The 14,558-nt window shown below is 43.2% G+C and overlaps 1 protein-coding gene across 1 annotated transcript in view; it reads left to right on the top strand.

Annotated features, from left to right (window-relative positions):
- atxn1a (ataxin 1a) overlaps positions 1–14,558 on the top strand; it is a 161,894-nt gene that overhangs the window by 92,976 nt on the left and 54,360 nt on the right. The window contains exon 3 of the mRNA XM_083779817.1: positions 2,983–3,107. The gene's annotated coding sequence lies outside the window, so the exon portion shown is untranslated. The remainder of the gene's footprint in view (positions 1–2,982; positions 3,108–14,558) is intronic.

Here is a 14,558-nt window from a genome sequence, read left to right as displayed (position 1 = left end):
GCACACGCACGCCAGCACATAGACACATGCTGCATTCTTCTGACTTGATTCAACCAAACAGCCAGCTGTCCGACGCTACGTCAGCACCCTAAGCATTCTGGGGGAAATGCCCGTAGAAATCAGCTGCTTTGCTGCTTATTATCGTTCGTGTGTGTGTGTGTGTGTGTGTGTGTGTGTGTGTGTGTGTGTGTGTGTGTGCAGAATTACTTAACCCTCTTCTCTCTGTCTCTCAAGTGGAAGCAGACAGACAGAAAGAGAATGCCCTGTGATTCCATCACCATTAAATAACAAATTACTTTGATGTTTAATTTAGGAAGGATGTCCTGTGAGCCGCAACCACGCACATGCACTTTGTAGTTTTGTGTTTTGAACTGTTTTGGGTCTAAATAAATGTCCTGGTACAGTATGAGTCTCATACCTTGAACTAATGCTTAATTCATGCTTTGTTGTGTGCTGGTGTCCCATGCTAAACATTGCAGATATAATGCTAAACATTGCAGATATATACAATTACAAGCCCATCACATCACAACATTGAACCACTTGAACCACTTTGCTACGGAACCTGTGTGGGTGGAGATGTGCGTGCGTGCATGCATGCGTGCATGTGTGACTGACAGTTATTGGTAGTGCATGCAGTCTCAGTACAGGGGATGCCAATCAACTTTAATGAAGTAATCAGTAATCTTATCAATATTGGTGCTTGGGCAGTAAATGGGTGCCTCCCAGGCCCAGACTTTTACACGCACACACGCAGTGTATTGGTCACAGCTGGAACACCTTGCAAAGTGAGTTATTTTGCATAAAGTACATAAATAGTTTGTGCATATTTTAGGCTACAATATGGCATTAGCCCATTCCCACATACAGGCTATACTGAAGTCTTGCTTGCATGCAACAGCGTATAGGCCTCAACATTATGTAGAGAAACGGACAACCTCGTCGGCTAACATTAACAGGTTGTCAAGTAAAATGCAAATAAATGTTCCCCCAGAGTTACTGTCGAAGTGTCCTTGAGCAAGACACTGAACCCCTAATTGCTCCCGATGTGCTAGTTGGTGCCTCGCATGGTTTCCGCTGCCATCGGTGTATGAATGTGTGTGTGAATGGGTGAATGTAATGCACAATCTCTGTAAAGCGCCTTGGATAAAGGCGCTATATAAATGCACCATTTACCATTTACCATTTATATGGAGACTTTTGGAATGAGACCTTGATTCATCATCACCCCCCCCTCTCTCGCTCTCTCGCTTAATTTTTCATCTCTCTGCACCCTGCTGTGCCAAATTTGTCCTCCTGTTTTTCTGCCTGTCTTCTGCCACCATATCTCTCTCTCTGTCTCTCTCTCTGTCCCTCTGTCTCTGTCTCTCTGTCTGTCTCTGTCTGTCTCTCTCTCTCTCTCTCTCTCTCTCTCTCTCTCTCTCTCTCTCTCTCTCTGTCTCTCTCTCTCTCTGTCTCTGTCTCTCTCTCCCTCTCTCTCTCTCTATCTCTCTCTTTCTCTTTCTCTAATACAGTGTGATTGATTCCTTTGTCAGCTGGTGTCTGATTATCCACAGCCACAGTGTGAAAAACACTTCCTTTCTCTCCGTCTATCTCTTCTCTCTATCTCACTGACTATTAACTCACTCATTCACACACACTCACTCACACACACACACACACACACACACACACACACACACACACACACACACACACACACACACACACACACACACAGGGGTGTGCGTGCGCTCTCCCTCTAGTGTAACGTAAGCCTTATGTTTCAGCCCTCTGTAGAGTGGACACATATTGATGTCCCATGTCTACCATGCCAGACATCTTGTCACTCACTGTCTCACTCTTTCTGTCTTAACCCATTTAGACCCGAGAATAGATTCTACAAATGTATTCTAAATCCTGACAGTTTTCGGAGAAAAATAAACATGTCTCAAACATTTTCATGTCAAGAAGGACCCCCAAAAATATTATGTAATTGGCCGCCATCTTAAAATATGTAGTTCCAGGGACCCCCCCTCCCGCCCAGAAGCAAACATTTGAGTTAAAAACGTTCGCTCTGAAAGAATATATATTCAAAGATTTGCGCCTACATTTTCACGATTTTTCTGAAATAGCAGACCTAGCTACAAGCTATGAGCTTGTAGATCTGCTATTTTTCAATAGCTAAAGTAGAACATAATGCTTTAAAACACCAAAAGGGGGTTCCCCCGTCCAGAATGGGTTAAAAAACCCCAAAAAGGCTAATAATTTTAGGGGTAAGGGGTGGCCGTCTTTCTCTTCCAGACACCTGCTCATCCTGCACACACTCCTCTGTGCTCTACCCTCTCAGGTTAGAAGTAGGTCAGGGGTGTATTTCAGGATACGTAGTCTTACCCTGGCAAACACGCACACACACACACACACACACACACGCAATCTCAAATCCCAGAAACATACCAATTATCTCACCACCACAACACTTGTAATTAGTCCCACAGTGTGTGAGCATGCTGCCAGCATCCACCACACTGCTGCTTCACTGTGTGTGTGTGTGTGTGTGTGTGTGTGTGTGTGTGTGTGTGTGTGTGTGTGTGTGTGTGTGTGTGTGTGTGTGTGTGTGTGTGTGTGTGTGTGTGTGTGTGTGTGCGTGTGCGTGTGCGCGCACGTTTCACATGAGTCACCCAGGCCCTGTTAAACTGCCGTTAACCAATGCTCTATAGACACAATACCACTATGAAAAGAACACTCCAATGACCCGTGGGTCGGCGGTTCGAATCCCGACTCCTCCTCCTCCTGTCTGTAGAAGTGTCATTGAGCAAGACACTGAACGTTTCACCTCCCAATGTATGAATGAATGGACCGTTGTAAAGCGCTTTGAGTAAGCATCTAGAAAAGTGCTATAAAAATGCAATCCATTATCACCGGTGCTGCACAATATTAGAGAAGTCTTTCCACTGTGGCTCCACTATATCTCCAAGCTCATGTTTTGTCTCCTTCCATTAGGTAGCACCCGTGTGTGCCTGAGACGAAGCACGGCATTCTGGGAACGTTCTGGAACCCTCTCCATGGGCTGTACCACCTGTTGACCAACCAGGGGGGGAGAATCTGGCGCAGCTGTGTTGGATGAGGTGAGAACACTCTTTGATCTTTGCCCCGATGCGATCACCTTGTTCATGTATATCGTATCTCACGTGCTTCATCAAGTCTGATTACTGTATGAGGATTCAGTGTTTGATACTGTACTAGTTGTGTTTGGAACTATTTGGTCTTCCAGTGGCAAACGGAATTCCAACTTTAAGTTGATTTTGGCAATATAAGCTTGAATGTTGAATATTATATGAATACAATGTTTACAGTGGAAGTACAATATAGTGGGAGTGTCGGAAATCTCTCTCTCAGTAGCTGTGTGTGCGTGTGTGTGTGCGCGCGTGCCACAGGATTTGCGGTGGCGGTAGATTTCTTTACCAAAAGTCTTTATTTGCCCCGGTTACAACAGCAGTGGGAGGAAATAATTGGAATAATGGACTAAATGGTGTAAAAATAATTGCCTAGACCATAAAACAACCTCCGGAGAGTATTTGCTCTGGGGTCTAAAACGAGGGGAGAGCCCTTTGGAATAGTGATGATGGTACTGCAGTGTGACAAGAGGAGCTCCCACTTCAGTGGAATTAAAATCAAATGCACTCGGCTTCACATGGACGTGTGCCAAGGGAGAGGCGTGAGTGACAGGTTTATTTCCACACCAAATAACCCATTCTGGGCGGGAACCCCCTTTTGGTGGTTCTAACCCAGTGGTTCCCAAAGTGGGGTCCAGGGGACCCCCAGGGGTACCAGAGGGAGTTCCAGCGGGTCCCCCAGCTGAATGATAGTTTGGAACCAAATGGACGATTATGGGTCTGTAACTCTGAGAGTGTACACTCTCAGAGTTAAATTACCATTGATTTTACAATATCAATTGTGGGTCCCATGCAGAGATAGAAATGCCATTAAATGGGGGTCCGTAGACTAATGCATGTCAAACTGGGGGGTCCTTGAAATTAAACGGGTTGAGATTCACTGCTAGAGCCGTAAAAATCTTCTCTTGGGGGTCCCTGGCATATCTTCACAAATGGGGGTCAGTGGGGCCAATTATTGTCAATTTGGGGGTCCCTGACATGACAACGTTTGGGAACCAGTGTTCTAACCCTTCTGGACGGGAGCCCCTCTTGGGGTTCTGTACAGTATTCAAAAATGACACAACTTTGATGCTGCTATATACAGTACATATTTGAAGTTTTTCCAGGAAGCTTAGGTCAGGATTTAGAGGGCTTTTTAGAATGGGCCCTCAGTCCATAAGGGGATAAACCAAAGAGGTGGCGATGCAGCAGCAACGGTTACGACTGCAAAGATCCGGCGATGACCAAGCTCATTACATCAAATTAAATGTGACAGTTCAAGCTAACTACTCCTACGCCGGGGCGTCACTCAGTCAGGCAATTGCTTAATGCACTAATTAACGCAGAAGAGCCACTAGGATTTTGTAAAAGTCGCAATGCCACAGTAGTCCACTTGCCGGGGCTGCACGGTGGCACAGTCGGTAGTGCTGTCGCCTCACAGCTAGAAGGTCCTGGGTTTGATTCCCGCTGGGGACACTGTGGGCGCTGGGGGCGTGTTCCCTCCTCCGCGTCATCAGTGCCCATACCCGAGGCGGGGTTGGCGAAAGGGCCTTTCTGTGTGGAGTTTGCATGTTCTCCCCGTGTCTCCAGCTGGGGCACCTGATAGAGGGGGAAGTCAGTCCGCTGTCCCCCCAGGTTGGCAGAGGAAGTGTAGCGCCCAGAATTACATTAGATAATTGACACTGGGTGAAAACTGGGTGCGGAAGTTCCAGACCCACAGGAACACACCCAGGGTGCCCGATTCTGGCGAGCCGCCCCGCGTCCGAAACGGTTGAGAAATGACAGTTACCGTGTGGGGGTCCCTCTACTGTACTGTACTGTACTGTACTGTACTGTACTGTACTGTACTGTACTGTACTGTACTGTACTGTACTGTACTGGCACACCCGAAATCAATACAGTTAATATGTGTTTGTGTGTTTGTGTGTTTGTGTGTGTGTGTGTGTGTGTGTGTGTGTGTGTGTGTGTGTGTGTGTGTGTGTGTGTGTGTGTGTGTGTGTGTGTGTGTGTGTGTGTGTGTGTGTGTGTGTGTGTGTGTGTGTGTGTGTGTGTGTGTGTGTGTGTGTGTGTTAGGTTGCGCACAGGTGGTGAAAAACAACCATGCTGTTTCCATGTTCAGACGCACCCATGCAGGCACTCACACACATAGCACTTAGCACATAGCACACACACATACGTAGGGAGTGGTTGCACCACTCAAAAAATAAATAAAACAAATGCCATGGCCATCATAATGTCAGCACATTTGGGCAAGTGGCTATGTCTGTTTTTAGCCCAATGCTTGGAATGGATTCAGCACCATGAAAACCCCCTAGTTTGACACGCCACGTGGCTCTGGTCAGGTTCTGCCAGTGGGCCTAATGAGGCCTACTCCTCTCACCTGTGCAGCCAGTAACCAGCCTCTGCCTCAGCCAATTGATTGCCATAGCAACCCCACACATGCCAATTGATTACTTAACCAGTCCACTTTTTTCACACACAGGCAGATACAGACAGATACAGACTAGAGATCTCCATGTGGGACACAGACAGACAGTAAAAATGGGTGCTATGACAACGGGTATTGCATACTACAGAGATCTCCATATACAGTATGGCACAAAAGGGACACAGGGTGCTATGACAAGTTTTATTATTACAACAGGGTATTATTACAACTGTGAATTACTGTATAGGCGCTTATGATTCCATATACCAAAGAGCTGCCCAATGTTTCATTCTATCCTTATGTCATATGTCATAGAGGCCAACCATACCAGAAGCAACAAGAGTCATGAAGCTGCAGAACAGACATTTGTTCTACTTAGTCAATATCTGTTGTGATTCTGGCGTTTCCCTCCCCGTCCCCCTACATTAGTAGGAATAGAAACAATGGGTCTGGGGCCGGCGCTTACAGTGTAGCAGATGAGATGACTCACAGTAGGCTATAAGCTGGTTATCTTCCTCATATGAATTTAAAAGCAGTGCATGGGGTGGGTAGGGGTGGGTGTTGGCAGTCAGCAAGATGGAGGGGAGAAAAAAAAAGCATCATTCAATTATTAAGACGCAGCCTTCAGGCTGTGGCTAAGTGAGGTCACCGAGTTTGCTGCGCTGCCTGTGCTGTGATTGGTGGGAGAGCAAAATTCGAGGGAAAGTGAAAGCTGTGATCTGCCCAGCAACAGTTGCATCTATATATCTCTATTTACCCTGCCTTCACCAAAAAAAGCTCTCCATGAAATCAGAGTTCAGCGGCGTCTTTCATGCGCACGCACGCAGGCACGCACACTGACAGTGTGAGAGTAAGCAAGCGAGAACATCTGAGTGTTTGAGAAGCTAATAAACTAATAAGCTCTCTTTGAATGATGTCTCTGTTTGAGGGCAGCAGAGGGGGCGGGGGGGAGGTGAAGCCAGGCATTTTAAACGACTTCTTCTCATTCTCAATAATGTTTGGATTGTTTTATCTCTGTAGTGGAGGATAGAGTCTGTGTTTCAGACCTATGTGTGAGCGTGCGCGTGTTTGTGAGCATATAAACAATATCGATATGGAGGTATTTTGGATATTGTGACGTTAGATTGTTGGTCCATATATATTCCCCTCAGACGTCTTACCGATGATGATATTATATTATTTTTATTATTATTTAGGGGTGCACCAATGTGGAAATTCTTGGCCGATACCGATGTTAAAAAAATAATAATTATAGCCGATAGCCGATGCCGATGTTTGTATATATACCGTATTTTTCCAAATAGTAGCCCGGGCTGTTAATATGCTAAATCGATTTTGGACCCCGGGCGTTTATAAGGAACTAGGCTGCTATTTGCAGTAGGCCGTTATTTATTTTTGCAAAATAATTTTTTTGTGCAAAATGAAAAGGTATGATAAACATACATAGCATGCAAAGTCTTTTGTCTTTTTGATTTAATATTGAGAATAGGGGAGCTCTAATTGATTTGACCCAGATTTGTGCAAACAGACTGACATGATGTAATTAGTTTGGTAGCACAGCTGTGTGAAATTCTAATAATATATAGATTTTAAAAGGCTGTCATATACTCTTATATTCTTTCAAATGAGGTTCGGCCTTATAGATCAAAATGTGCTCAGTTTTTTAATGAATACATTTTCAACTATTTGAATAAAGGTTGTACACATCTGTGAAATTAACCGCAGGCCTAACAAGCTAACAGGGCTTAGTATACCCTACCATCTCTCTCCTTTCTCATGTGGACCTCTTTGATAAAGGCATATAAAAAACATGACTTAAGAAAATATACACTTCGCGGAATATAGACCATTTGGAATTATAACAATCGGTTGTGGATTGGCTGAGTATGGCACAAGTTAAATCTCAACTTTTTGCGCAACGGGCCTGTGGTGGCGTTTTATCTATACTTAAAGGGGCATTTTCAACATTTTACTATGTCATTAATATACCTTAGAGCTGTGTTTCCTAGAACTGGAGGTCTGAAAAAAATCATTAACATGGTGAATCACATCTTGATGATGTCATCAAGATGTGATTCACCATGTTAATGTTTTATACATTTTCACTATTATTAAAAAGAATCCCAAGACCTTTGGGCAGACACATTCCAAATAGAGATCATGAAGTTGCGGGCCCCACTTTGATTCTCTGCCTCATCGACTCCATCAGGAGGATGTCAGTCCATCCTCTGACATCGGAGCAGTCAGTTAAAATCAGTTTATTCCTGTCTTTCCTACTATACTGATGATCTGTTAGTAGTTTTATGTACTGTGTTTTTAAATTGTCCAGTGTGTAGTTTTGCTTTAGAAAGAGAACAGACTGTTGTTGCTGCCGCAAACATGCATATAATGCATGCCTATAACTTACCGTGAGCACGCTTGGCTGTCTTTAAACGCACACACACACGCACAGATACACATGCACGCATGCACACAGATAGACACAGATACACACGCACACAGATACACACACATGCACGCACGCACAGACACACGCACACGCGCACACAGACACGCGCACACGTGCGCACGCATGCATGCACACACAGTGGACTAGCTGACAAAGGATGAAAATGTTCCAAGGCTTTGTAATGTTTGATGAGTTATTTCATTCAGGCGTTGGGGTTTGAAAGACTGTGACACTTCACAGCATGCAGGCATGAAATGAGTGAAGAACTGTCAGACATTCTGTGTTCTGTGAGTACACCTCACACACACGCACGCCCGCGCACACACACACACACACACACACACACACACACACACACACACACACACCACTCTTGTCTTGGGAACTGAGAGCTTTGAAAGTACTGCAGACCCCCTGCTGCTATTTCTCTCTGTCTGTTGTGCACCAGAAGCCGAAATTCGGCTGGTTCTGCCTGCGTCACAGTGGTTTGTGGCCATAACCACACAATTTGGCGTTTACAATACGCTCTTATCTAGAGAGAGACTTGCAATAAGCAAGGTAATCACATACTGTAGAATGTGTGGTGTAGTGCCTCAAGAAACTAGGACACACACACAATTTACAATTTACAATTTTTTCATTTGGCAGACATGCACTCACACATCAACAACACACAGACACACACATACACACACCAAACATCAACGCTGTAATGGAACAGAAGCTAGACAGTATATTTAAAACATTGTTGCCGGCATGCCATTTTCACCAAATGTGTTTCATTTTTCGAGTATCTTCGAGATCTGTGTAATAGAATCATTCTCGCTAGTGCCAAATCAACTGTAGTAGTGCTTTGAGATCTGGGGTGTTGTAGATTAAATAATCTTCCAAAGATGAAGGATTGACAAAGTTCTTCAGGGTGAAGTATTGAGAATTTATTGAGAAGATTCAGCAGAGTAGATACTGGATGGAGCCCACACACCACAGGTATAAGAAAGACGTTCTTTATTGAAAATTTCAGGTCATCTCTGACAATTCAGCAGAGTAACAACATACAGAGAGTGAGGAACAGGCCAGCCTCCCCAACCCCATTCTCATCTTGTTTTAACAGAGATGCTACTGTATACTAAATGGTCATATAAGGGCCTGTGCTAAAGATAACGGCGACACACAAATAGGTATACATTCGCTGACAGTGTGGAGGAGTCAGCTGATTTTGATGAGAATGCTTCAATTTGACTGAATGGACGGCAGAGAAATACACAATAATGCATATATATTTGTCAATCTATTTGGCATTCTAATATTTCCATTACAGGGGTTGGCCTATAGAGACACAGATTCACAGGTCCTGGCACAAGCATCATCCATACTTTTTTCGTTTCCCGATCCCGCAATTTCTGTGTCAGCCTTTACCGATACCAAATACCGATACCAGAGAATAATATTAATTTTAATAATAAAAGAAAATTACTCAGTTTATCTCGTGTTGTTAATAGCAGACTCCTCACTCATACGTACTGTATGTGCACTTGCAGCCCTGTGTCGGATCGCTGGTTAGACTGCCATAGTATCAACCCCTTTACCCCTGTGTCGGATCGCTGGTTAGACTGCCATAGTATCAACCCCTTTACCCCTGTGTCGGATCGCTGGTTAGACTGCCATAGTATCAACCCCTTTACCCCTGTGTCGGATCGCTGGTTAGACTGGCATATTTGCCGATACCGACATGACCCGATATGACCAAAAAGGGCCGATACCGGTACTTTTCCGTTACCGATACAGTATCGGGACATCTCTAGTTGAGATACTGTTGCTGCTTCTTCTTCAGTTTGGCTGATTTCAACTTGTCTGTCCGGTTGGCACTTGGACGCAGGGCCGTAGGACAGGACAAGGGGTGTAGAGCGGGCATCTGGGGATCAAAAGGGTCCCCCGCCGGTTCAATCCTCATCTCCTCCAAGCCACGTACGTTACTGTAAGTGCCCCCGAAGCAAGACGTTTAACCTCGCTCTGAGAAAGCCGCTGCCGGGTCACTCACTGCGCGGAGAGGTCATTTCCCCTCCGGCATCACTGTGAATCTTTTTATTTTATTGTGTTTTACAGTGTTTGGTGCTTGTTATCTGAAGGAGCAGTGGACTTACTCACACAGGGAGGGTTAGAGAGGCGGGGGCTGAAATCCCGTTAAGAGGGCACTTTTTTGGACAAAAATAGCAGATCTACAAGCTCTCAACGCGTCGCGCTGAGAGCTGCTATTTTCGGGTGCAGCCCAGCACTCTTTAGCTAGTGGAGATGCGGTGTGTAACGACATGGATTTCTAAACTAATTTGTTCAACGCAAAATACTTTGTTCAAGTTCAGGAGACTTCAGGAGTGGCATTTGCATTTATTTCACTATGTAATAAATGCTGCATTCATGGTCTGGAAAGGGTAGTTGTTTTACAGACGGGGTAAAAGGGCAGGGGCTGAAGCCCCCTTTGATGTCTATGTGTGCACATCCCTGTCCTCGCCCTTCAGGAGCGGCACAGATCAACAGAAGACAGAATTTGTCGTTGAATTTGTTGAGTATGAGATTGTATCAAATCAGGGTGTACTGTACATGCATACACCTACCTGTACACACCACTGCCTATTTCAATACAAAAGTATTTAACTTTTCTATAATAATGTATTCTTCCAGAAGATGAGTCTCAGACAACAACTTTCTCTTTCTTGTGTTTCACTCTGGTGATTAAAGTATTGGCAGCGACTTCACAGCTCCCTGTGACCAGGGCACCGGCCCGGTCAGAACAATGGGGTGTTCTTCTTCTTCTGCGTAGGTTGCTGCTGTGTGAACGCCAACTCTTTTGATTTTCCTCTATATTGAGGAAGTTCTCGTTGTTGTCCGTGGACAATGAATTTCCTCCTTTCTGGTATGGCATTGCAACCATTGCTCCTTGTATAGGATCGGGATTGAATATGGGTTTTTTATTTTTACCAGCTGCTTGGAAAGCATGCTGGTCAATATTAGCTTGTGAAACTCACGAACGGTAGGTACACACTGGTAGTCGACAGGAGATAATTTTCTGCTGAGCCTGCTCTGTCACCAGTTGGCAACACTGGTTGCCAACTGGTGATGTTGGTGATGTTTATTGTATAATAAATGTCACGTTATAATGTAGGCTAATACAAGTTCACGCACGCACATTGTCAGCATGTAGGCACAGTGACATGCAATCAACAGGTTGCATGGCTTACCATCTCTATATCATTTGATAAAGGCATATTAAAAACATGACTTGTACACCCAATGAAAATATAAACTGCACGGAATATATACCACTTCCAATTATAACAATCGGTTGAACATTATCTGAATATCGCACAAGTAAAATATCAACTTTTTGCGCAACTGGCCATTGCTGAGGACTGGAAGTGTTTTACCTATATTTGTGAGGACCTCTGCTTGGATTCATGTGGGGCACCGACAATCTGCAAGCTCACAACGCGCTGCATGTGGACGCAACACTTGGAGCTTGTAGATACACGGAATGACGATACACATTTCACAGAATAGGCTATATATCACTTTGAATTAAAACAATCAGTTGTGCTTTGCACTCTGCACCAATACAAATGAAATCACCAGTCTGCACCAGACTAGTAGGCTGATATATTTATTATTGGATGCAGCAGAGCAGAGCCTTTGCTCGCTGCAGTTGATGCAACATATGATAAGTTTAAAGTTGTTAACAGTGATTAGTGATATATAAACATGAACGATGATGGATAGATATCTGTGTAGTTTCCATGCAGCACAAGCTGCATTTCTCACCCAATTATAGTAACAATGATATGCGCTAATAAACGGTGACATCATCGTTTCTCAATATCTACTGATAGTCAGATATATTGCTGTCAGGTGAAAACCTTGTATGACCAAAACCATTCCTTTACTAAATATATAATAATCAAAAATACATAAAATAGTTCAAATAGCCTATCTACAAGCTCACACTGCATTATATTCATATCTTCACACTTTGGGAGATTGTACATTTGTTATTTTTTGAATTATGTGGACCACCACCAAATAAAAGCTGCTGGTAATAATATGACGAAAGTCATGGACTTTGATATAATAAAAAAACAAGAATTGATGCAAATCAATTAATTACCAGCTGCTGCATAATATCTCCAGAATTGTGCTATTATATGACATATATATATCTGTGTGTGTGTGTGTGTGTGTGTGTGTGTGTGTGTGTGTGTGTGTGTGTGTGTGTGTGTGTGTGTGTGTGTGTGTGTGTGTGTGAACAACAGGATCTGTCCATGTGACTATGTAAGTGTAGCCTAGTACAAAATGGAACCAAAGGACCCTAGAACAAACTCTGAGACTGTCCAAATGGACTGTTATAGGCTCATTTAATAGCACAATTCTGGAGATATAAAGCAGCAGCTGGTAATTTATTGATTTGCATCAATTCTTGTTTTAGCTGTTTTTCTGAACAAAAGCAAACTAACACACGGTGTTTCGGACTGTTGCTCCATTGTTTTCGACAAAGGAAAAGTGTTTGGCAAGCTGAGTGGGCTAATAAACACATGTCTAAATAAACAAAAAAACATTGGCTTGGCATGTGCTGTATAGTGTACTGCAGGGGTATTGAACTAGATTAGGTCGGGGGCCACAACTGCAGAATGATTGTGTGTGGAGGGCTGCACAGCGACCGCCAGTTGAATAGCCCTGTACTGGGGTGGAACCCTGGACCAAAGCTCCAGCCATATTCTGTAATCAGTGTTGTTTCACAGTCTTTGGAATAAAACTTAATTTAGTCACCTGAAATGTTTTAGTGTTAGTCTAGTTTTAGTCAACTAAATGTCATGAGATTTTAGTCGACTAAATCTACAGTTGATTTAGTCTTGATGCTGTCGTAATAACAGTTTTTTTTCACTTTCTGAAAATAGCAGATCTACAAGCCCACGAGCCCTACGAGCTTGTAGATCGGCTATTTTCAGCATGCAACCAAGTGTAAAATGACTTTTACTTATACTGGATCTCTTGTCCACTAGTCCCTCCCTAACATTTTAGTCTAGTTTTTATTTCTTGACGAAATTGTCAATATATTTACAGTAGTCTGAGGGCCACTTGCACCAAGAAAGATTAAGCCTTAATCTGGTTTAATTCAAGGTTTATCTATTAATCCAGTTGCACCAAACTTTAAACCTAGTTTTCACTAATCCGGTTTAGTTTTAAACTTTGGTTTTGTTTTTTTAATCTTGGTTGTTTTTTTAATCTTGGTTTTAATTTTCACAGTAAACCTGGATTAATGTCAATCCTGTTGCACCACTACTTTAAACTTTGATTTAAGTATCAATAAGGGATTAATTCTAAACCAGCAGGAGAGGAGGTTTAAATGAAAACAACATGGCAGCATATATCAGATGGCTTCATGCGCCATGTTTGTTGTTGTTTGGGAAACTAGTATCCAGGAGGAAGTGGTGGTGTGGTGTGATCGACGGAACAGATCTACAGTATAAACCTACCAGGCACCACGGAGTGACGCTCTGAGCTTATACGTCTGTTGTTTTTTTAGCGAGCGAGACGTTTTTTATTATTATATATATTTTAGCTGCAAGGCACTATAATTCAATTTAAACATTCTCAAATATGAATGAAATAGAACGCTAATGATGCTCACGACTGCTGCTGTTTATTTACAGCGCAAAACCACGATGGCGGACACACAACAAAGTTTAATCCATTCATTAATCACAGTTTAAAGTTTTAATCACAGTTTAATGGATTTTAATCACACGTTAAGGATTTAATCACAGATCTGTTAAGCGATGCTTAAAATTAAGTGGTGCAACACAACTCGAATTAAAATTAATCCTTAATCAACAAATCATTGATTAACACTAAACTAAGCTTTATTTAATAAAACTTTCTTGGTGCAAATGACCCTGTCTGTCTGTCTGTCTGTCTGTCTGTAATACCAAATCAATTTAAAACTAACAATTAACTAAAAAATAACAATTAATTAATAATCTGTCATAAACCAATTCCTTCTGATTACCATTGATACTCCTAAACAATACCAGATGAATATATTCAATATACGTTGAACCATACATTCTAACTGTGGTTTTCCAGAGTGACACAGATCTTCCCTGGTAACATCTTCAGAGACCTAACATCATAATTACAAATGTATGGAAACAGTGCCTCAGTGAAGGTGTGTGTGGAGGTGTGTAGGTGTGTGTTAGAGTCAGGATCAGAGAAGGACAGCTGTCCTCTGTCCCAGTCCAGCTGGACTCTGATCCTCCAGGGTTTCTGATTCACTGAGAGAACATTCCACTCATGGTCAGGACCTGATGAGGAGACTGCTGTGTATTCATGCACATAGAACTCTCTATCTCTATCTATCTCTAACTCTAACTCTAAGTAGTATCCTCTCCCTGTGTCTTCCTTCCTCCCGAAAGACTCCTCACACACACCTACTTTCCAGTAGTCATTGTCTCCAACCTCAACATCCCAGCTGTGATACCCTGAGGTAAAGCCCTCAGAACCC

Source organism: Protomyctophum parallelum, assembly GCF_964188405.1.
Source record: "Protomyctophum parallelum genome assembly, chromosome: 1".
Lineage (NCBI taxonomy): Eukaryota > Metazoa > Chordata > Actinopteri > Myctophiformes > Myctophidae > Protomyctophum > Protomyctophum parallelum.
This window is presented reverse-complemented; position numbering and strand designations above follow the sequence as displayed.